Source organism: Ctenopharyngodon idella, chromosome 19, assembly GCF_019924925.1.
Source record: "Ctenopharyngodon idella isolate HZGC_01 chromosome 19, HZGC01, whole genome shotgun sequence".
In the NCBI taxonomy this organism is placed as follows: domain Eukaryota; kingdom Metazoa; phylum Chordata; class Actinopteri; order Cypriniformes; family Xenocyprididae; genus Ctenopharyngodon; species Ctenopharyngodon idella.
Window position 1 is genome coordinate 4335226 of NC_067238.1, and position 24326 is coordinate 4359551.

General features: G+C 38.2%; 1 long non-coding RNA gene across 1 annotated transcript in view; it reads left to right on the forward strand.

The window, feature by feature from the left end:
- Positions 1–24326, forward strand: part of LOC127500783 (uncharacterized) — a 78384-nt gene that overhangs the window by 43413 nt on the left and 10645 nt on the right. The gene's annotated exons all lie outside the window — the stretch shown is intronic.

Sequence of the window (24326 nt, forward strand, 5' to 3'; positions counted from 1 at the left end):
CCTGCTGTAAGCCACTCTTGTCTAAGTCGTGCCGTTCACACCACAATGTGAAGACACACTACTTCAGACCTTACAATTACCTTGTGGAGAGAGCTTTAGCATTCAAAATGGCCTTAACAACCTCCGTTAGGAGACCAAAATTCAGGAGTGGGTCCCCTTCTTGGGACCCATATCTTGGGTCGAGGGTGCCATATTGAGCAGAAGCTAAGAAGGTCACTCCTGATTGTAATCTCCCTAGAAGAGCCTTTCAGGAGAGATGCTAAGTTCGAGTTCAAATTGGCCAAAACGGAGCTACGAGTAACAGGCACACTGTGTCTTGCCGTACCCTTGCCAGAACTCCCAGGAGCAGAGTTATCTAGGGAAAGGCATACAGATGCAGCCTCGGCCATTTCTGTGCATCATATCCAACCCCTAGGGTGCTGGAACTGTGAGAGAGAAACAGACTAGACAGTGTGTCGACTCGACCAAGGCGAACAGATCTACTTCGCTCTCATTCTACACCAGTCTGAACAGGGAACGTGAACACAACCCACTTTGGTGATTTATATATGAAACCACCAACATGTTTTCTGTCCTAACAATCATGTGGTAGCTCCTCAGGTCTGGAAGAAAGTACTTCAGGGCCAGAATTACCACCATCATTTCCAAGTCCATGGGCTAGGTAAACTTCAAAGAGTGCACCCCAGCCTATAAAGAGGGGTGTCCATTGCAATCATTGTTCAACAGCAACACATCCTCAGTAGGATACCCTGAGCCAAAACTTGGGGTTGTCTCCACTGAAACTCCCAGAAAAGTGTCCTATGTCTCAGAGAAAGTACACTTTACTTGAGATTTAATCTGAGACCTACAGTAGATACCTTAAGTGAGCAAGAACAGCAGCTCGGTGTTAGACCACTTAAGCCTGAGCTAAGATTAGCCAGTCGTCAAAATAATTCACCACACAGATGCCCTGGGGTCACAATGGAGCCAGGGCTGCGTCCATGTACTTCATTAAGGTGCGAGTTGACAATGCCAGGTTACAAGAAAGGAACAGGTATGCTTCACTCCCACAAAGCAAAACTAAGAAATCTTCTGTGATTGAGTAGAATTTGAATATGAAAATATGTGTGTTTTAAAATTATTGTGACAAACCTGTCTCTTGGGCTGATTTGGAGCATTATGTGTGTAATATCTTGAACCTCTATCTACTCAGAGTATGGTTCAGATAACATAAATCCAAAATCAGACACAACACCCATCCATATTGGGAACTGTAAAAGCTGGACTCAAAAGGGAAGGGGAATTCTCTCTATGGCCCCTTTGTCGAAAAGAGACTGCTTTTCTTGTGTTAAAAAAAAAGAGCCTCCTGGCATTCACTAGGGTGGGGAGCACATCGTTGAAGCACGGTGAATACCTGTAAAATTGAATTCTGCAACTTTTTTCTATGGTCGACAAGATCCATTATCAAGACAACTTGTCATGGAGATCCCAGAAGAAGGGAAGCTGTCTGTAGGGGGTGCTTGTCTAATTTATTGTGAGATATCTTTTGTTCATTCATGGGCCAATCCAAACTCAGTCTGGCCAAAGCACAGGTTAAAACATCATTTAACTCCCCATATGAGACAAAATGAAGGAGTGTGTGTGTTTCTTTATCTGTGGAAACATCACATTGCTCTACATCTAACTTCTCAGAGCTAAATGCAGCCAGTAACATGCTGATCTTCATGCAGATCAAAAGAAATTACTCAGCAACCTTAATTTGCTTCTCAACGGGGAAAAGAGAGAGAAAGAGGGGTCTGTTCCGACTCTAGTTCTGCCGAATAACCTGCGAACCCCATGACCGCAGTCTATGTGTTGCTTCAGCAAACACGGGACCTGAGCCACGGGTGCGGGTGCTTGACTTTCTTCCTTCAAGAAGAGAGACAAACAGGAGCGGAGTTTCTTCATCTTAAAGTTCCCACAGTGTACACAGGCAGCTCCCTCGAGAGCTGACTGTGCGTGCTGCACTCCGAGACACATTACACAAAGACTGTGTATGTCATCACTCAAAATAAAGTGAAAGAGACGGTGACACATATCTCCTAAACTGCTTAGTTCCTAACTTTCTCCGTCCACATATATCAAATCTGTGGACATGATTACGCAGCTGACATTTTATGGTGTTTTATGGTGTACGTAACACTTGAGGTCATCTGACTTGTCATCTGCCAATAGAATTGGTGTGATTGCATACATGATTCAGACTTGTTTTATGTAACATAAACATTTAAGAAAACCCTGAAAAACAGTTATCAACTGTTTAAAAAAATGTGAAAATCGAAGATGAAACCTTGCCAGGTTAGGTTCACATTTGCAGCTCTTTTAAGACGAAACTCTTCTTTCCTTGTTCTTTTAGGTGGCAAGGAGCAGTCTGTTTTATTACCCTCTTTGGTATTTGTGGCCTTAGAGTCAAGATGTTGCCAACAAAAATGAAATCCCCTTTGCTTTAATAAGCCAAGTCTGAAGGACCATGAAAGGCAAAGTTGGAGCTCACTGTCTGTTTACTGAGCTATTATGTGGTGCAGCACAGCTGCGGCTTCAATCTCACCTTGGCATGTCACTACAATAGGAAGAAATGGCACCGCAAATATTTGTCACTGAAGTTGGAGAAAGAAATATCACTTGAAGTGCTGTCTAACAAAACTGACATTATTGCAAATGTTTTCGGTAGAGAAATTTTTGCAGAACTCCTCAAAAGAGAGGTGACAAAGGCATGCTGAGAGCAGAAATATTGATTGCACTTACAAAAGGGTGGCAATGTCTTTCAGACAGCTTAGATGAGAAATGAGTGTGTTTTTTCATTCTTTAAAAGAACTTCACTGGTGCTATAGCAGCTTTTTTGTATTTATGTATGTGAGAGCACAATAGATCACTTGGGTGAAAAAATGGTCAGAGTTGTTTTAAAGTTTTTGATATATACAGATATAAATTCATACATACAAAAGAAAAGGTGCAAGTTCAGATCACAGCAAAATATTAGTGGGTCTTATTGTGTATCTGAAAGGTTGTTTGAAGAAGAAAAAAGTGCTGTAAGAGACAGAGCACAAACACTTTAAATATACTGATATCCTGTGAGCTGTTAATTTAATGATGCCATTTTTATGTAAAAGCACTGCACTGTAAAGGCTTTAATTGACAATTAAGGGCTTATTAGTCCCCTGCTTTAAAAAGTTAAGCATTTACATTTAGGCTGTATCCAAAAATCGCATACTTTCCTACTATATAGTAGGTGAAAAACAGTATGTGACAAAAGAAGTATGTCTGAATGCATACTCATAAAAGATTAGGCAAAAAGTACCCAGATGACATACTGCTTCCATCGAGATTCTGAAGTGTGCATACGATGGATACTTTACTATCCATGAGGCCTCTAGAGCCTATACTGTAGTACAGGGCTATTCAACTGGCGGCCCACGGGCCGAATCCGGCCCCCGAGCTAATTTGTTCTGGCCCTTCAAGTATCCTAGTGTGAAAAAGACATTTCTAGAATAAATTTAGTTAAGTCGGACAATGGCCCTACAGTTATGAAGTGACGCGCGTCTGTTCCATACAGCACGAGCTGCAGTCGCAGCGCAGAGCATGAGTCACGTGATGTTAGGCAAGTGGCGCGAGTAGCCTCTCCCGTGAGACGCGATGAGAGAGAGAGCAAGCGCAAATCCTGGCAGCGGCAGGTCGCAGGGCCACTTCCAGTGCTGCCAGAGTTCGTGACAGCTGCCGCGGTCTCGGTTTCGCTGTTTCTGCTGTTTGCTCTGTAAAAACTACACTGTTCACAGTGGCGTGCGGTGGTGTATTAAAATAATGAGGCAAAGTTCCCACAAGATTATTATTACTATTATTAATGGTTTTTTTATGTATCAGCTGCCAGAGTTCGTGCCAGGAGTCACAGGCAGCTGCCACGATCGTTTGTCGCCATTTCTGCCGTAAACTACACTGTTTTTTTTGTTTTTGTTGTAAATAAAAGATTTGATGATGCATATTATATACCAGCATGCTACCAGAATATGAACCCAATAAGCTAAATCCCACAGGATTATTATTATTATTATCAATTTTTTTTATGTATCAGCTGCCAGAGTTCAGGCCAAGAGTCACAGGCAGCTGCCACGATCGTTTGTCACCGTTTCTGCCGTAAACTACACTGTTGTTGTTGTATTGTTTTGTTTTTTTAAATAAAAGATTTGATGATGCATATTATATACCAGCATGCTACCAGAATATGAACCCAATAAGCTAAATTGCATAAGCATTTTCCCATAAAGAACATACACACACAAAATGTTGTTGTTATGCAGTTTCAAAATACAACATGAGCATGTTTAAATATAGGAAAAAAGTCTACTTGGGTGTCTTATGGTGCATGAATAAAATTTTTGCTTGTGGCAAGCAGGTCGGGCCAAGAGCCATGGGAACGGAGCAAGGCTGGTGGCGCGAGAGCTAATAAGCATCACCTGCCCGCCACCCTGGTCTTGAGTCCCACGGAGGAGCTCCAGAAGGATAAAAGGAGGAGTGATGACAGTGCAAGATGAGAGAGGACCAGGACTTTATGTTGGTGTTTTATTTTAGCTGAAGCAGCAATTGTCCATGAGGGGCTGCCACTTTACTTTCATTTTGTTGTGATTATTTATTTTGGTCATTAAATTTATGTTGAACATTCACCAGTTCCCACTTCCTTCTTCCATGAATCTTGAACATCGTTACAATGCTTTTGCTACACTCTAAAAACTTTGAATTTAATTATGTTCAACCAACAAACTAGTTGATTTGAGTAATAATTTGTAACAAACACACATTAACTTTTTCAAATTTTCAAAAAATTAGTTTGCTCCAACTACTTGAAAGTGTAGCCCTGAAATCAACTAATTAATCTATTTCAGTTAAAATCCACAGCCATCATATTACATTCAGTTCAATTATTTGTCATTGAGCAAAGTACGAAAAGGCCAATTCCAACCAAAATGCAGAGAAAGTAGCAGTCATGTAATTGCTAAACGTGCATATATACAGTTGCAAGGCAAAAAAAAAAAAAAAAAAGTGATCCATTTACAATTTCCTGGTTTTCAGGCTTAAATTGGTCATGAAATGTGATCTGATCTTCACCAAAGTCACAAATATGAAAGAACACAATATGTCTAAGCTGATAACACACAAACTAGTCATAATCTTTCATGTCTTTATTGAACACACCCATTAAACATACAAAGATGGTGGGAAAAGAAAGTGAAACTTTGAGTGCTTTAATAACTAGTTGAACCACCTTTGGCAGCAATAACCTCAAGCAAGTGCTTCCTGTAGCTGTGAATTAGACCTGTGCAATGTCCAGGAGTAATTTTGGACCATTCTTCCTTACAGAACTGCTTCAGCTCACCCATATTCTTAGGACGTCTGGTGTGAATGGCTCTCGAGGTCATTCCACAGCATCTCTATTGGACTGAGGTTTGGGCTTTGACTAGACCACTCCAAAAGGTGTATTTTATATCTCTGAAGCCATTCTGTAGTAGATTTACTTCAATGTCACCCAGCTTCTTCTGAGCTTCAGCTTGCGGACAGCCACATTGAGATTATCCTGTAGGATGTCCTGATAAACTTGGGAATTCATCTTCCCCTCCACAATGGCAAGCCGTCCAGGTCTAGAGGTAGCAAAGTAGCCCCAAAAAATGATGCTCCCTCCACCATACTTCAATGTTGGGATGATGTTTTTCATGTTGGTATGGTGTTTTCTTTTTAGGCCACACATAGTGCTGCATGTTCTTCCCAAACAATTCTATTTTTGTTTCATCTGTCCACAAGACATTTTCCCAGTAGTGTTGTGGAGTGTCAAGGTGTTCTTTGGCAAACTTTAGGTGGTCTGCAATGTTTTATTTGGAGAGCAATGGCTTCTTTTGTGGTGTCCTTCCATGGATACCATGCCTGTTCAATGTTTTATGTATAGTTGACTCATGAACAGAGATGTTAACCAGCTTCAATGAATCCTTCAAGTCTTTAGCTGTTACTCTAGGGTTCTTTTTCACCTCATTGAGCATTCTGCGTTGTGCATTTGGAGTGATATTGGCTGGGCGCCCACTTCTACCATGTCGTCTCCATTTATAGACAATTTGCCTAACTGTGGACTGAACTTTCATGTATGCCACCTCCTCATAGAATGCAGTGTGTGTTTGTTGTATTAATTGGCGTACAAATAGACACAATCCCACCAGGCCTATTTTAATCATGCTCAAACACTAAGAGCCATAAAAATCTCCACAGAGGAAATTTCCCGTTCGGAAATTCCACCTTTCTCATTGGTCAGGTCAACCCTAAGAGGTATGACTTCTCCCAGACTTTAAAGAGCCACACAGAGCTCCGCCTGTCTCTCTTGCTTCTTCGACTGACTCTAGACATCTCCTGGTTGCTGGGTGGCCTGCCGGGCTGCCAGGCTTTAACCTGCACTCCAGCCATGTGCTTACCTAGAAGAGAGAGAGAACTCTTTCCCCACTACAAGGGATATGCAGGAGATATCGATTGCAACTTCAACACCATCGATTCATGGAATCACCAAGAACCTGTTCAGAACAACAGACTGCTTCTACTGCAAAGCAATGCAAGTATAGAATATTTTAACTAAACAGAGGTTTTAGCATAAGCAGTAAAATCCTCTTAACAAGGTGTTTTGAAATAAGCTGATGGTTCTTTTCATGGTTTATTGATTCTTTTCCATAGCTTCATTCCCTGTTTCCATTTCCAGCTTCATTCTGTCATCTTACCTATGTACTTGCGATTGTGTTCGTTAGATTAGTTGTGTTTGTGATTTAGTTAATAAAATTTGTGCACAATACATATTTGGTTCTGACTCCCTGCCTGCAAATAAATGATCAATCTTGTTACACGCTCTAAGCGCTGTAAATGCTAAGAAAGAATTATTTTTTTGTGGCCATGGAAAATACCCTTTTCTTAGAATTAATTAATAATCAATACTGAGGGTTCACAGGATGAACTGATTATTTGATTGTAAATTTTAATGTAGCTACATCAAGTTAATCCGATTAACTGATTCAAATATTCATAATAAATCATAAAAGTTATGAAAAATTATTAATATTTCCCCTTTGAGCTAATTTGCTACAGTAATTATATAAATATATAGTCTGATGTGCTGCATGGAGTAAAACGCAACTTTCAACTTTGATTCACAGAAAATGCGGCTCTGCAAGTGCTGTGTTTAAGCCGATAATGATTTGCATTTGGGAAAGCAACATGCACCAACCATCCATAATGACAATCGTTTATGAATCTGTTGTCAAAGAGAAACGTCTTCCTGGATCTCCTTGTGGTTTTCCGTCAAAATAAAAGCTCAATGATTTAATGTTTGAAAGCAAGAAATAAAGACATCCATAAATGTTAGTATTGTAATTTTACTGTTGTTCTGTAAAATACAAAGTAATAATAATAATGATTTATATCATATCATAATAACTATATTAATACTTTTTAATGTTTAACTCTATTAAACCTTCTTTTTTTGTATTTAGCTGATCACATGCATGGCTCAACTTGACTGCAACTTTTTTTTCTTGTAAAAAATAATTCAATTATATATATATATATTTGTTCAGTTGAAAAAAAAAAAAAAAAAAAAAAGGTTGTTTTAGAGCTGTAACCGCAATACCGTGATACCGTGATATTTTTGCTTAAGGTTATCATACCATCAAATCTCATACAAGCCAATGTGCTGCTGCATTCTGGATCATCTGCAGTGATTTAGCTTAAGTTGCACTGACTGACAAGAGCCTGGACAAGAAGTTGTGTTGCATACTCTGACAGGAAGGGTCTGATTTTCCTGATGCTGTAAAGACCAAACCTGTATGACCAATGAAAAATATGGGTGGAAAACTCAGTTGGTCATCAAACATAACCCCAAGGTTCCTTGCTGTCCTAATTAGCATTAGTGTTGTGGACCCCAGTTGCACATCGATGATGTGTTCAACTGACAGGTCTGCAGGAATTACGAGCTCCGTCTTTGCAAGGTTAAGCTGTAGATGACACTCCTTCATCCAGGCAGAAATGTCTGAAAGTCAGACAGAGATATAAGTCAAGAACTGGGAACATCAGGTTGAAATGACAGACAGAGCTGCAAGTAATCGGCATAGCAGTGCCTTTATGATCATTCCCAGTGAAATTGAATGGAGAACAGAAGTGGATCAAGCACTGAACCTTGAGGCACCCCAGTGATTAGCTGATGTGACTCAGATACCCCTAATTATTATACTTTGAATGTGTGTATTATGCGTTTTCATATTACTTTATTTTGTGTATAATTTATTGAGAATATTTTGTGATTAGCCCATCAGTGTTATCTGTTTGAGATTGAGATTGAGTTGGTGATTGAGAGCTGTATGAACCCAACTAACTGCAATTGAATTAGTTATGTTTTGATAGTCTATTTACTTTTAGTATATTTTTTATTTATTTACTTGAGGAGCTGGGGTCCCACGTACGGGATGAATGCTCTTTTGTCTCCATGTTGTAGTGGTGCTTCTTTAGCATGTGCCGTGTGACACTTTGGAGTGTTTAGTTGCATGATCTAAGCGCACAGTGGTGTGTCAGGGAGTGTGTTTTTGGAAAACTAATTCTGGTGATCACTCCTTCTGTGGGGAACCTCAGCCCTGTTTTTTTTTTTTGTTTTTTGTTTTTTGTGAGTTGTGTAAACTTTAGTCTTTATTTGAAGTGTTGTTCCTTTGCACGCTTGTATTCTTTTCTTTTTTTTATTGTTATTGTATTGTTATTTAAAACAGGAGTTGCAAGCTGCTGCACATCCATTAGTGAGCTCTGTGACTTGGTATATATTTTTGTATTGTTTGTATCTGTTTTTGTGAGTTGTATAAATTTCAATTGCTGTTTCTTGATGTGTTGTATTTATTCTTTTTTTTTTTTTTTGTTATTGTAGGATTGTTTTGTTGGAAACAGAGCTGTCCGATGCTGCATATTTATCAGTGGGGGTATTTAAAAAAAAAAAAAAAATCATCTATTTTCTCTTTAAAAAAATGCATATAAATAAAGTTTTGTATTTTGTACTATACTCATGTTTCTTGCCTACCATTAGAGATGTGAACGAGTACCAATTTTAGGGTATTGTTAACATTTTGCCAGGGTGAAATTCCTAAGGGTGGCATATTCAAAATTTTAACAAGTAAAAGAACTTGGACTTGTGTTTAAAATCTGTACCGCCCTGTCACACAGGGAACAAGAAAGTAGAAAGGGAGAAAATAAAGGGATACTTAATGCAGCGTGTGATGCCTTATCGATGTCCTTGCTTGGTGGACTCGCGCAGGTAGACTTGCAAATATTTAACCAAAGTCTTCACATGAGGGCTGCCGCTTCATTAATGTTAGCTACTGATTGCTTCACAGCTGAGTCCACCTAAATAATTAGCAGCTCAAAGCATACAAAGTGTAAACTGAAACTTAAAATGGATAGCTCTGAAACTAGCAACAATTAACGGCTCTTACCATAGTAGTCTTAGGGTACGTTTACACGACAATGGTAATTAACCTTTGGTGGTCAGGTTTCTAGACATCATGCTTTACATTTTGACTAAATTCATATTTGCATATTTACAATATCAGTAACATTAATAACACTGACCAGTACAGAACGACAAGCATGCAACTGTTTTAATAACTATTTTATCTGTAAAAAAAAAAATATCAAAATCGACAGTGTAAGAAGAATTTGTAAGGATGAAAAACTAAAATAATAATATTATAATACATTTCAAGTATAAAGGTAGATATAAATAAATAAAGTTTGATTTTAACTGAAAGCTTGAACAGCTCAAACATGCATTTTAGTCTGGTACTAGGCTTAAGCCTTGTCTTTGAAACCAAGGGATTATATTTCTTTGCTAAATTGAAACAATTAGCCTTTGTATAGCAGGTTCAATCAACCCCATATGATATGATGGTGGAAATGTTAGCTTTTCTGTACTCGGGACTTTAAGATAAATTAAAATTAAATAAACATAAAAACAAACATATTATTGAAGTATATCCTACTACATTTCTTTATTTTATTTGTGAATAAAACATACAAAGTAGGCCTACATATACATTTCTAGGTTTAAATGTGTGAGAAAAGGTACATCCAAACAGCATACATGTTATGTTTATGTTTTTTTAAGGACATTAAAAGAGGATTTTTAAATGAAATTTTAAGAACATAATGGAAAAATAGTTTAACACAAGCTGTTTGTAACTCTCCTCTGGCCCTGTTATTGAGGTTGTTGTTTGTTAAAGGCACAAAGCACAGTTTTATCTCTTTCTAACAAGCTTTGGGCAAATTAGAATGTGATTCCCATTCATCAAGTATTGAAACTCATTCTGATGCTATAAAAAAGACGAATTGCGAATCACAGGAAAATAAATTGCCTTTTGAGGGTCCCATTCAGGTAGCTAAATCTTTCAAACATGTCTCATCAACTACAAAGTGATCCAGAGATGAGACAGACACCCTTTAAATCAGTTTGGAAAAAAAACGCTGCTTGCTTTTTAGCTCCGAACAAAAGATCAAAAATGAGTTTTCTTTTGTCAAGGGGCTTAAAAATCCAAAAGGCCGACCTTGTTTGCATTTTCTGGAGATTTCAGGAAGGCTTTTGAGGAATGAAAAAGAGTGGAAATGCACCCGAGCTGTGGGTGTTTTTTTGTTTGTTTGTTTTTTGGGGGTTTTTTTTATATATAAATGTTAAAAGGCTTTTTAGGGTCAGTCATCATAAGCTACATATTCACTCACATTTTGCAGGGCAGAAATTCTGAAATTACATTCATCTTTGTTCACGATTGAGTGATTCTGTTTATTTTGATGGCAAGCAATATTGCATGCTTTAGTTAGTGTGCCATCATTTTACCATAATTTTTTATTTAATGGAGAAGACTTTGATAAAAATCAGTTCAAATACTAGAATTGTGTCATTGAAGATAAGTCGGTTCTATCTAAATGATTCAAGGCCTTTGCTTTTAAAATTAAATGAAAATGTATTTGTGATTTTACAAAGTTTCACCTCAACTGAGGGACAATGAGGTCTGCAAAATTAAATGGTGTGTTTTTCAACCCTTTCAAATCTTGACTATAGTTCAGTCAGTGAACTCTAATTTTGTCTTTCCCAACTCTCTCACTGCAAGCTTCTTATTTATCGACCCATACCACATGTCAAGACTTATTGGGTGACGTGAAGGTCACGGACACTAACAAAATTGCAAGCACATTAAGCTTTTTTTTCATCATTTTTTTTTTTTTTTTTAGCTCTGGGCAGTATTGACTTATTCTTAATCAATCACAACATGCCTCCATCAGACCCAGAACGATGCTCAACTACAACAGCTTAGAGAGGCTAATGAAACAGGATATCTATCTATCTATCTATCTATCTATCTATCTATCTATCTGTCTATACTTGCTTTGTAAGGGGGAAAAAATGGTTTGTTAAACGTGATCTAACCATCCCCTTTGTAGAACACAAGGGTCATCATAATAGATAATATATATATTTTTTTAATAAACACTGACAAAAACTTTACAGTTACGCAGAATATAAGATGGTAAATATTTATTTGATGTTGTCGATACAATATGTGACCTAGGGTATGATTTTATCCTAAAATTCAACATATCTCACACAAAATGGTAACTGCAAATCTATGTAATAATTGTATGAATATATTATAATTCTATTATGAATGAATTATACATAATTATAATTAATTAATAGAATACAAATACAATAAAGACTGACAATTTTGTCTCAAATTTTTTCTCCACTATAAACAGCTTTAATTTGAAGTCAGAGTGGGAGTGGCTTAGTGCATCAGATATACAGTATGTCACTTTGCTCACAGCTGATATATTGGTTTGCAATGTCTAACCCAGAATAAAACATGCTCCAGAGCAGGGACCTATACCATGAAGCCAGTTTAGGTGGATAGCCAGGTATGCTTCAGTTTAGTTTGCACCAACCCTGGGTTTTAGGCACCATGATAGTGGATTGGCTTTTAGCTGTGTTTATCACCATAGTAACTTGCGTTCCATGGCTAAATGAAATTGGTCCAATCAGCTGTGAGCAAAGTGACATCTCTGATGCAATAAAGTCACTCCCCCATTTTGTTCTTGCTCCAAATGAAAGGTCAATACATAGTAATATATATATATATATATATACAGTGGGTACGGAAAGTATTCAGACCCCCTTAAATTTTTCACTCTTTGTTATATTGCAGCCATTTGCTAAAATCATTTAAGTTCATTTTTTTTTCCTCATTAATGTACACACAGCACCCCATATTGACAGAAAAACACAGAATTGTTGACATTTTTGCAGATTTATTAAAAAAAAAAACTGAAATATCACATGGTCCTAAGTATTCAGACCCTTTGCTCAGTATTTAGTAGAAGCACCCTTTTGATCTAATACAGCCATGAGTCTTTTTTGGGAAAGATGCAACAAGTTTTTCACACCTGGATTTGGGGATCCTCTGCAATTCCTCCTTGCAGATCCTCTCCAGTTCTGTCAGGTTGGATGGTAAACGTTGGTGGACAGCCATTTTTAGGTCTCTCCAGAGATGCTCAATTGGGTTTAAGTCAGGGCTCTGGCTGGGCCATTCAAGAACAGTCACGGAGTTGTTGTGAAGCCACTCCTTCGTTATTTTAGCTGTGTGCTTAGGGTCATTGTCTTGTTGGAAGGTAAACCTTCGGCCCAGTCTGAGGTCCTGAGCACTCTGGAGAAGGTTTTCGTCCAGGATATCCCTGTACTTGGCCGCATTCATTTTTCCCTCAATTGCAACCAGTCGTCCTGTCCCTGCAGCTGAAAAACACCCCCACAGCATGATGCTGCCACCACCATGCTTCACTGTTGGGACTGTATTGGACAGGTGATGAGCAGTGCCTGGTTTTCTCCACACATACCGCTTAGAATTAAGGCCAAAAAGTTCTATCTTGGTCTCATCAGACCAGAGAATCTTATTTCTCACCATCTTGGAGTCCTTCGGGTGTTTTTTCATGTGTCTTGCACTGAGGAGAGGCTTCCGTCGGGCCACTTTGCCATAAAGCCCCGACTGGTGGAGGGCTGCAGTGATGGTTGACTTTCTACAACTTTCTCCCATCGCCCAACTGCATCTCTGGAGCTCAGCCACAGTGATCTTTGGGTTCTTCTTTACCTCTCTCACCAAGGCTCTTCTCCCCCGATAGCTCAGTTTGGCCGGACGGCTGGCTCTAGGAAGGGTTCTGGTCGTCCCAGACGTCTTCCATTTAAGGATTATGGAGGCCACTGTGCTCTTAGGAACCTTAATTGCAGCAGAAATTTTTTTGTAACCTTGGCCAGATCTGTGCCTTGCCACAATTCTGTCTCTGAGCTCTTCAGGCAGTTCCTTTGACCTCATGATTCTCATTTGCTCTGACATGCACTGTGAGCTGTAAGGTCTTATATAGACAGGTGTGTGGCTTTCCTAATCAAATCCAATCAGTATAATCAAACACAGCTGGACTCAAATGAAGGTGTAGAACCATCTCAAGGATGATCAGAAGAAATGGACAGCACCTAAGTTAAATATATGAGTGTCACAGCAAAGGGTCTGAATACTTAGGACCATGTGATATTTCAGTTTTTCTTTTTTAATAAATCTGCAAAAATGTCAACAATTCTGTGTTTTTCTGTCAATATGAGGTGCTGTGTGTACATTAATGAGGGAAAAAAATGAACTTAAATGATTTTAGCAAATGGCTGCAATATAACAAAGAGTTAAAAATGTAGGGGGTCTGAATACTTTCCGTACCCACTGTATATATATATATATATATATATATATATATTTAAAATACAAAATTGTCTGGCTTTTAGCGATGATTATTTATTATAATTATTTTATATGATTAATATAATTACACCTCTAATCCATTTCACATGAGCATTTTAAGCAAAAACAGTCATTATTAAACATTTAGTTTGAGGCCCTGTCCACACGGAGACGTGTTTAGGTGTATACGCAAAAAATTTATATCGGATAGGCGTTTCGTCCAGACGAATCCGGCGTTTTCAGAAGGTGAATCTGGGTCCCAGAGTGGATAAATCTGAAAACCACACCCTTGCATTTTCGTGTGTACAGCCTATCTGTATATTTTGTGAAACGATGATGTCATCACCCCACGTGTCGACCCTAATCAGACACCGCTAACAGCACAAAACAGCAACAACAACAACAACAACAATAGCAGACTCTAGATGCTTGTGTTCGTGCTGCAGAAGCTACTGAGCCAAAATAAAGCGTTATTTCTAAGCTTTACTAAAGTTTGTATAGGGCACGCAAGGTTTATGCGCATGCTCCAAGTCTTATTCTCTGTTTTAAGTGTATCTCAGTGGCAGAATTACAGCGCCACATACAGGTCTGGCATGTATACTACATCGTTTTGAGCCGGTTTCGTGTGTACGCAGATATTTCTTGAGACGAGGAAAAAAAAAGATTGAATAGGAAAAGATCTGGCTGCATGTGGACGGGGCCTAAATTGAACATAAATGTATACAGAAAATATGAAATATAAATTTGGAATCAGTAGATTAAACTTTAAAAATGACTACATATGAGTTTACATGCCCAAGTCTCTGCTTGCCTATATACAGTGCTGCTTGAAAGTTTGTGAACCACTTGCAGAATCTGAATATGTGAATAATTTTAACAAAATAAAGTGATCATACAATATACATGTTATTTTTTATTTAGTACTGTCCTGAATAAGATTTTTTACATAAACGATGTTTACATAAAGTCCACAAGACAATAAAAAAAAAAAAAAAAAAAGCTGAATTTATAAAGGGGGACTTTTTGAATTTGAAGATCAAGGAATATTGTACTTAATTTGTCTTCTGGCAAGCATTTAAGTGTCTTCTGTGCATACGATATATTCAAAAATAAAATATTCTGGCAAAGGTGTTTGCAACGTAAGACAAATGTTTGCTTTTGAGATGTGTTTGTGATATTTTGAATGCAGTGCTTCATTTTGCCAGAGATGTGAGGCATTTTGTGTGCAATTTTGTGTGTAAAGTTTTGAAAAAAAAGAGGTAAAGTTTTGAAAATGTGTGTATGCAGTACAGTACAGTACAGAACAATACACACACACACACACACACACACACAAAAAAAAAAAAAAATAAAAAAAATAATCTGCCCCAGCATCCCGTCTTTGGTGTGGGACAGGCCAGAGAATCTCATCAAAGTCACAGGCTATATTGGCCCTAGCAAAGCAGCGGGGGTAAAATCCTCTTACATGCCTGATCCACCCCTGGCATGCATCAATTGAAATGTCTAGGCAGGCTTCTTCCATGGCCTGGAGGAGGTAAACGCGGATGTAAGGTTATTGGTAAACCAGTCACAAACCAGAACAGTGCAATGGAAGCTGACGTTATCCCAAACAACAACGTAGTGAGGCTGCTCTGGTTGTGCTGGCTCCCTCTGGTCAAGCTGGAACACACACTCTCTTAGACCATCAAGGAAACCAAGGAGGAGCATAGTATTACAGGGTCCAAGACTCGCTCACCCAGTTTAAATCTAGATTAAAGACACATCTCTTCAGCCAAGCATTCACATAATCCATCTCATATCAGATCAATTGCACATGACTATCTTTGCTTAATGTTATGAACAGCAGCTATGCTAATTATTCTCCATTTGCTTTTCTGTTTTACCTCGGGACGCCCGTCCCGAGGTGACTAGAGAGTACATCAGTTTCAGTTTGGATCCAGCCTCTTAAGAAGACCTCAGATGACTAAAACTTTGGAAGAGACGGCGCCAACTCCTGCGATGACTTCAGAAGATGCAACATCTGGATCAACACGCACATTCACATTCTATAAATCCTAATTATTGTTAATATGTAATTCATTTTTCCAGGAGCTCTGTGCTTCTACCTCCAATTACATTGCTAACAGTGATTGTATGTTAATCGCCTAAATTATTACATTATTAGCTAACTGCAGTCTCCAAATTGTAATGTTGATATGCTTTCTCTGTAAAGCTGCTTTGAAACGATATGTATCGTGAAAAGCGCTATACAAATAAATGTGAATTGAATTGAATTGAAAAGAATGGCATGGCGGTGCAGTACCCCTCTTTGGCTGATGGCCGCATACATAGTGACATTCCCTCCTCGCTGGCCAGGAACATTCACAATAGCCCGATGGCCAATAATGACTAACCTGAAACAAGAGGGTTCACTTTGTCAGAGTTTCATTTGAAAGGGACACGGTAGGCCCGCTTTATCCGAAACCTGTGCTTTCGGAGGATATGATCAATTGTGAAGAGGCTGATGGCATTTATCCCTCAAAATTGGTGATTATCTTCAGACACTCTCCTTTTGAATCTCTTGCATGCAGATTACATTGATGGCAATGACCATATTTACCAGCTCCCTCTCTTGCTCCTCCGACAAGAGTCTTAGCCTGCCTCCACCAGGTGGTTGTTTTTGTGTCCTACAGAAACAGAAGTACTGATTACTGTAACTGTAACAGATCCTTTTTACAAAATGGAAGCATACAGAAACTCTGTCTATTTGTGAGGCATTTCTTTTTATTACAGTAGTATAGTGCATCAGCTACAGTACATGTATGTGCTGTAACAGCACAGAGTACAGCACTCAGGTTACAGTAGAGATCAGTCTGAAGTACACCTACCTGTTTTCCTCCCTGAAGCTTCTTGTGATCAAAGTAATAGTGAAGCGACTCAAATTAGGCTGTACTCATTGCCCAGCCTCCCTCATACTCATACCATGGACAAAGACATGGTCAACTAGAGTGGCACGAATTTCATCTGAGACTGCTTGTCTCCTTGCCCTTGACCTTGCTTTTCCTCTTCCTCGTTGTTCTCCTCCTCCCCCTCCACCTCTTCTTTCACCTCTTCCTCCACTCCCTACTGCTCTTCCTCCGCCTCCTCTCCGGTGTCTTCGACCTCTTCCTTCATGTCTTTCTGGATCCATTGTTCTAAAATCTGGATCCATTGTTCTTCAAATCTATTGAAGGTTCTGATTGGTGTGTGATAAATTTTACTGTGTTTCCACCTGGGTAATTGTGTGCTAATTGAGCTGAAGTTGTGCTGACTTGAGTGAACAGTATTGAATGCTAGTGCTTTCTAAATGACAACATCGTGTAGGCAATGAGAAATGAAGGGATTTGTGTGTAGAGGTTTGCAGTGACAGTTCAACAAATCTGACAACCCCAATGTGTCAAAACAAGGGAATAGTGTTTATTGTTTAGGGAAATGGGTGTGCTTTTTGATGAATGGTGTTATGGTTTTGAAATTTTAGTTCAAAAGCCTGGTTATAGTGTTTAAGCAATCAAGAAAAAAACTGTAATATAATTAATTAATTATATTATTAATACGTTAAATTAAAAAATTACCAAAGCACCACCTCTGTTGTACATATTTTGGAGCATTCCAAGCCATTTCTCACCACACTGTGTGAAAATACAGTCTGAACGGCGGCTCAAAACACCCAACCGCTTCATGAACAACAGAATACGCAAACTCTCTCAGTTGGATAAAAAAAAACAGTGTTGCTAATAAAGTTTTGATGGATGACAATTGTAATGAAGTAAAGACGATTACAGTGACACACAGGAGTCATACATTAGGCATGCGCAAGTCCGTTATTATTGATACGCAAACAAACCATGTAATGTATGTGTGCTCTCGGCTCACTGATCACTATAACATCGTATTTCTGCATGAACACAGTTCAGTATATTTGCATAGTTGTCAAATAATTAATTTATAATGGATGCTTGCCGAGGAAGTGTGCTTTGGAGAAGTTTGTGAGGATCAGTGATGTTTATGTACACATGGGCATCAGATGCTCCAAACACAGACACGGATGCTTGTTCTGACAGAGGAACTGTTCACATCGACCCGCCTTCAGCTCCCTGAGTTTCTACACATTACCGTTTTTTTTTAACTGCTTACACACATTTTCAAAACTTTGCCTCTTTTTTTTCAAAACTTTACACACAAATCCAAGAATTGCGCACACAAAATGCAAAATGCCTCACATCTCTTGCAAAATTAAGCACTGTATTCAAAATATCACAAACACATCTTAAAAGCAAACATTTTTGTTTTACTTTTCCAACACATTTGCCGTAATATTATATTTTTGGATATACACACAGTTATTCAAAACTATTTTTTATTTATTTATTTATTTTACTGTAAGCATTTGTGGCTGTGAATACAGTATTGCACAGTACGTAAGAAAATATAATACATCAACCATGTGTAGTTGGACAAAAAAAAAAAAAAAAAAAACTACCATAATTTTGAAAAAGGTGAATATTCCAAAGGAATGGTGTGTATTTGTGTCCTGGTAGGGGACCATATGTCTTCACAAGTATAGTAATACCAGTGCATTTTGACTTTTTGGGGACATTTATATACAGAATATACAGTATAAAAACCATTACACCTATGGAATGTCCCCATAAAACATGGAAACCCAGCGCGCGCGTGTGTGTGTGTGTGTGTGTGTGTGTGTGTGTGTGTGTGTGTGTGTGTGTGTGTGTGTGTGTGTGTGTGTGTGTGAGAGAGTTGGTGTTAAGTAAAGCAATGAGTGTTTGAACATGTGAGGAGTTAGTGTGAGGCACTGATGAATTAGTGTGGCATTTTGATTGGTTGTGTTTGAAAAGGAAATCAAGATACTTCCTGTTAGAATTTTGTGTGTTACACAGAGAATTGTGTGTTGTGTTTTACAAAAAGTGTTTTATGAAATCGAAAACGAAGTCGAAGGCCGAGAATTAGTGTATGGTTTTGCAGATTTGGTGTGTGGTTCTGCTGTTTGAGTGTCAGGTTTCAGAAATTGTGTGACAAGTAACGATTTTGTGTGTAAGCAGTTGAAAAAAACTGTAAGAATGTTTTTATTTTTAATTTGTATTTTGGTGTGTTTAATAATTCTGAATGGATTCATATAGTAGCTAAATGTAGTCTGGTGTTTCTCTGTGGTCTTATTTGGTGTGGCAGGCTGACTTGTGCTTATTTGTTTAAGTTACTGTATAACTGAGCAGAGTAAGTACTTTTTAAGCTGTAAAGAATGTGTGCAGTGACATTTTGCGAAGTATGTTTGCACAAAAAAACAAACAAACAAACAAACAAAAAAAAACAAAAAAAACAGAAGTTTTAAATCTATCTTGAATTTATTTTGTTAAAAGTAATAACATTGAGTGTGGGAGGGGGGATCCTTGCAGTATTGATTCAGAGAAGAAGGGGGCCTTGGGGTAAAAAAGGTTGAGAACCACTGGTGTAAAGTAACCAAACTCAAACAAAGAGCTTACAAAAAATAACAATAAAAAAAATAAATAAATAAAAATAAAAGACTAATCATGACAAAAACCCCTTTACCATTTTTATTGTTATTGAACTGCACAAAATTTAGATTAAGAACCACATTCAGTTAACATTCGCCTTTCATATATTATTCATGACGTTCATATATTATTCTGTGACGTTTGCCTAACAGAAGAACAAAGGACTTATTCAGAACCACTGACTGTTCATTAAAAAGTCATTTGGATGAGAGATGGATTACTAGAGCCAACAGCAAAGTGATATGAGAAAGTGCCTTATATGATTAAACAATGTAATCACCTTTTCATTGGCTTCATCTCTGTCAAACACCCAACAAAAAGGATGGAAGAATCTCAGGCTATGTTTAGAATGCATTACTACCAAACTGCTGATTGAGCAGGATATACTGCATATAACTTTAAAAATAGCGAAACAGCATGGAGCAATTAACTTTTTAAAATTAGTACAATCCTAATGAGTAGTTAGTAGTTATTTTTAATTCAGATTTGAAGAAAATTTAATTCACTTTTAGCAGTCCAATAAAAAAATAACTAATTAAAGTAGAAATGTCACAGATACTGGCTCTATTGTGTTCCATGAGCAACATTAGTGAAAAAAAAAGAGTCACATGAGAGGAATCCATTCCTACACATTGGCTGATTACTATTATGATCACTATTATTACTATATGATCACAAATATTGACCTGAATATGTCATTCTGGTGGGAATGATCTGAATCCAACTTAACTAAATTACACAGTTATGAACTCACTTTCTCATTTTTATTCATGTTCCCAAAAGTGAGTGACCTGTTTTAGCAAGTACCCAGCTTAATTAAAGGGATAGTTCCCCCCAAAATGAAAACTCTCATTAATTACTCACCCTCATGTTCTGAACCGGTAAGACTTTCGTTCATCTTCGGAACACAAATGAAGATCTTTTTTGAGAGCTTCCTGTCCCTCCATTGACAGCTATGCAACTGACACTTTGACGCTTCAAAAAGTTCATGGAGAGATCATAAAACTAATCCATATGAATTGAGTAGTTTAGTCCTTCACAAATGCACAGGAATCGATGTACAAATGAATGTCAGGCAGAGTTGTATTTGTGACATAAAACACTTACTTGCAAATCTCAATTTTTGTGAATTTTATTCATTTTTGTGAAACTCTTTACATTTGTTGAATTCTTTGTTTATTTGGAATAATGCAATAGTTATCCCATACACTTGACAGGCACTTTAACTACTGGGCTGGAGCCCTGGCTTCAGGCAATAACTGACAGGTCTGGCTCAGGTGCAAAACCAATCAAAACTTCCAGTTCAGCTGGTGGGCAGGGTGTTCAAACCACACTTTGATATTCAGTTACCGGCACTCATGTTGAGACCGATGGATTACACTTTTAAATGCAATTAAAGGGTTTCAATTTACTTTAATTAAAAAAAATAAAAAAATAAATGTTTAATATTGTGACAATTGTTAGTTTCATTTTCCAAAGAACCAGTGGTAGAACATAACAAAACACTTATTCTGAATTTAAATATAATTTAAGTACGGTTATGAAAAGACAGCACTGAGCACAGAGAGTGAGGATCCACATGCAGTCCACGGTCATAGTCCAAAAACCAGGCAGAGGGTCAAGACACAAGTTCAGTCCAAATCCAAGACAAGGCAGATATCAGAACCAGGAACAACAAGACTATTCAACTGCCAGTAACAAAACTTCATGCTGATACAAAGCCTAGGAGTATAAATAGACATGAGTTAATTACATGGTTTAAACAAGACACAGCTGAAACTGATCAACTAATGAGCAGAGAGTTCTGGGAAATGGGGTCCGGGAATAAGAGTGTGACAATAAGGAAGGCTGCCATCTGCTGGTAAATAACTGCATCCACAGCTGACAGACGTAACATAGCCCCTCCTTGAAGGAGTGGCTTCCAGATGCTCCAACACAGAACTGGTGGGAGGTGGAGGGGAGGCGGATCTGGGGGCGGGAAGGTGAGCCAGGACCATGGCGCAGAAACAGACACAAGAGAAGAAGCAGAGCTGAGAGCCAGAGACCAGCAAGCAGGATGTGGGGAAATCGTAAAGCCGAAGTTGGCCAAGGCGGAGAACGTTGGACAGCGGATGACCATGGCAGAGCACGCTAGACAGAAGGTCTCCAGGGTGAAGCCGACGACCACCAGAGCCAGGCAGATGGAACCAGAATCTCCCAAGGTGGATCAGCAGTAAACCAGGACCAGGTAGACTTCTCAAAATGACAAGGCATACAGACTTGACATCCACATTAGTGACTGGAGTGGCAGAGTTAACCAATGTAGACTCAAGGCAATATTCAAAAGGAAGTACAAGACCTGAATTGACCTCAGGAGTAGACTGGGTATCAGGTTTGTGGACAGGTGCAGGTTCAGAGTGCACAGACTCATTGACAGGAACCAACTCTTAGACTCAGAAACAGACTTGGGTTCAGGAACACACTCAGGAGCAGATTCATAAACTCAAACAGGCTGACTGAGGAGAGGATTTGTGGACTGGAGCATGTTCTGGCACTGATTTTAAAAAAAAAAAAAAAAAAAAAAAAAAAAAAAAAAAAAAACACACACACACACACACAACCAAACACACCACAGTCTTGTTCAAAGCCGCGTCGACGAGCGTCGCCCAAACGCACCAAAAACACCACTGCCATCTCTGAAAGCACAGAAGGCGGCAGAATGATCTCGGGGACCAGAGAAGTGTCAGCAGGAATATTTAAGGATTGTAGCTTTGGGAAGACAGGTTTTCTGACTGTTCTTAGAGGTGGATCAGCCAATTTAATTATCAAGCCCCAACATGGATGGAAGGCTTTGGCATCCTCAACGACTCCCGGGAACACAGGGATGGTGTCTGTGATTGCTGAAGACTGAAAGGTCTCATCCTTAACTAGAGGCTTTGGGTTGGAGATCCTGACTGCTGGGAGCTCAGGCATCGCTGCGCTGATGGCTAGAGGTTCTGACGTGACTGCACTGGTGAGCGTTGTAATCACTGGGGTCGTTAGCATTAGAGTGGGTACAGATGGACAGTGCTGGCCAAGCTCCGTGGCCATCGGAGCTTCTCACATAGCCCCCTCCCCAAAAGGAAAAAAAAAAAAAAAAAAAAAAAAAAAAAAAAATTTATTCAAGCGAAGCGTCCCCGTCAGCCACTCCCACAGTGAAAGGGGACCCACTTAACAATGCATAATCCAGAAATTCACTGAACGACCCTTGAGGAGCAGCATGGATTAACTTGTCTTTGAGTGGAAAGTTAAGCCCGTAACAGAAAAAGTCAATGAGAACACAATCTGGCAGTTCAGAAACATTTGCAATGTCCAGGAAGATCTGAATGTGCTCTTTGAGGGTGCGATTACCTTGGCGCATGCGGACTAACTCAACTGCTGGATCCATATTTGATGAAGTCTTCTGTTAGAAAAAGGACAGCACTGAGCACAGAGAGTGAGGATCCATGTGCAGTTTAATGAGAAAATATAATCCACAGTCATAGTCCAAAAACCAGGCAGAGGATCAAAACACAAGTTATCAGTCCAAATCCAAGACAAGGAAGATATCAGAACCAGGAACAACAAGACTACTCAGAAAACTGTCAGTAACACAAAACAAGACTTGATAATGATACAAAGCCTAGAGGAGTATAAATAGAGAGAGTTAATTACATGGTTTAAACATGACACAGCTGAAACTGATAAACTAAGAGTCCGGGAATAACAGAGTGTGACAATAAAGAAGGCGGCCATCTGCTGGTAAATAATTGCATCTGCAGCTGACAGATGTAACAAGTACTTTAGATTTTCACTCAGAGGCAAATATTGTACTTTTTATGAAAAACTGACTTTTTAGACATAGATATTAGATTTTGTATTAGATATTATATATTTTTTTCAAAAATATTAACTTATTTTGTATCGTTTACAAATTATACCTTACATAAGAAAAAATAAATAATGTTCAAAAAAATTTTCTGTTTCATTTACAAATTTTAACATGCATTGACATTTTAATGTTTCATTTACAAATTTTAACATAAAATAAAAATAAAAATAATACACAGAAATTAGTTTCATTTGAAAATTATAAATTATATAAAAATAAAATAATGTGTAAAACAAGTTCTTCTTTGTTTGATTTACAAATTATAATTATATATTAATTAAATTATATAATAATTTTAATAATTTGCATACTTTGTATTTTTTTTACGTTGTCTTTTTTTTTTATTATTTTATTTTATTTTATTTTTTTGCCTGCAACGGAGTGACCTTCCTCAGCAGTCCCATTTTCTCCAGAATTGTCCTAAAACAAGAGAAAAAGGAAACACTTATGAAAAAGACATGGGGTGCAATCTTAAGAAGATTAGGAAATATGACACAGCAGTACAAGCATACAAAATACTCCATAAATCATATTTCTGGATACTCAAATTTGGTTAAAACATTTGTAGACATATCTTGCATGACAGCACTGCAAAAACCAACAAAGTTAAAGAATATTGCCTTACCTACTGGTTGCTTTATTGTTGTGTGGGCTTTGTATAGGGTGACGACCAATTGATAATTAATACACAAGAGAATCTAGTGGAAACAAATAAGCCGTTGCCTTACCTGCAAGCCACAATGGACGAGTTTTTCGCACCGGTAAATAAATACTAATTTTTGGCCCTCATTTTAATAAACTCTGTTGTCTGCTATTATGTTTTGCTTCAGACCACCTAACAAATGAAGCCATGCAGTGGTAACACAGGGATTTACCTCACGTTTTTAAGAAAGAAAGACCCCTGTTTATTTATTTATTTATTTTTTATAGATACATTCATATGTGGTTTTAAATCCTATTTAAAACGTTCTGGAAATCCATTTCAGTCTGACTGCTCAGATCATATTTTACATGGTTTATGTGACTTTCTCATGCCATGTAAAACATAAACATCAGACG